Consider the following 1,580-nt stretch of genomic DNA (forward strand, 5'->3'; position numbering starts at 1 on the left):
TTCGAATCTTCATTGCATGCTTGGATGAATTGCTCGAATATCTTTTAAGCGTTGATGACCAGAGGATCGATGAGAATGCTCTTTCCATCGCATCCTTGGACTGTCCATCGGTCCTCTGGTTGAACTCCTGACTTAGTCGTTTCTGCCTTGATGTCTTTATTGGTCTTCTGGTTCTTCATCACTTATTGTTTTTCATTACTTTTTACATTATAAATTGTGAGGTTTAACAATCTCCCCCTATGTAATTAAATAACAAACATAGTCTAGTCTAGACACACTTGAATGAAAATACGTCAAGGCAAAACAAACAAAAACTTTTAACTCATCATGAGCTACCTGAATATATTTCTCTGAAGCGCAGGAGCAGTCTTTGATATGCGATGATTGTCGATATCTCATGAATGAGCTGACTCCCTACTTCCCTCGGCACATGGTTTCTGCCTAGTCTTTCTCTAATAATTTTCTGAAACCATTCAAGTGTATCCGATGAATACTTGAAGGCTTCAGTCAGTCTGAATAATTTTTTAACCCCGAACTCCTTCTTGTAAACAAGTCCAAGTTCAGGTTGAGTTAGAACTGAGGTAGATCGTTTCTCCTGCAGGCCCTGGAAGTCTTTGTTTGGAGGAGCGCATGATAGTCTTTCAATGCCTATCCTAAAAGCAATTTCAAAATCACTCTTGGCTCTGTGTTTCACCAAGGATTCCATCGTCTTCACTATTGCTCGGTTTGCCATTCCAAATCTTATGCCGTGATCCTGCCTTTGAGCTGTGTAAGCATATAACTCAATCAAGTCGTATGGGTTGAGATTGATGAGGTCATTTTCGTTGAACACGCTAACTAGCCCATGTGCTCTCTCCATGGTGAACTCAATGTATCAAATAACTCGGTTGGCAAATGTCTTTACTTTCAAGTCTGTGACCCTCCTTATCCCATCATTTGAAAAGACAGCCTGGGGTGCTTGTATGGTCTGTTTGATGAATCGATGGTGTAAGAGGTCCATAGACTCAGGTGATAAGATTAGAGGGTTGGTGGACAAACTCTCATCACGGTCTTGGTACATATATTGATGGATGTCTTCCATCATGACTGGTTCCCTGGGCGGCAATTGAGGACGTTTCCCCATCGACTCCATGCTTTGTATGATTTCATCTACCAGGTCCTGTGGAGGTTGCCTTGAAGAAGATGGAGTATCTGCATGCACCACGGGTTGATGGGTTAAGGGTTGTGTATCGGTTGGGGTTTGTGTTTTGGTTTGGGTTTGTGTATAGGTAGAGGGTATGGTTTTTTCAGTTGGCTCCGTTTCATGGGCTTGGGTGGTTTCTGGTGCATGGGTTTCTATTGGGGTTTGTAGTTGTTGGGGTGTTGGTTGGTTTGTTATAGGTTCTGGTTGTGTAGAAAGGGTGAAGGATTGAGTTGTGCGAGGTGTTGGTGAAGGGGTTAAAGGTAAGTTTATTGTGGGTAAGGAAGTGAAAATTTGGTTTGTTTCTGTTGGTGGTGTGGTTGGCTCTTCATCGGTTGATGAACTCAAAACGATGGGTTTTGGGGTTGTAGCTAAGGGAACATGTATATTTTGTGCATCA

Source organism: Cynara cardunculus (genome assembly GCF_001531365.2).
Source record: "Cynara cardunculus var. scolymus isolate 2C chromosome LG 2, CcrdV1, whole genome shotgun sequence".
Taxonomy (NCBI): Eukaryota; Viridiplantae; Streptophyta; class Magnoliopsida; order Asterales; family Asteraceae; genus Cynara; species Cynara cardunculus.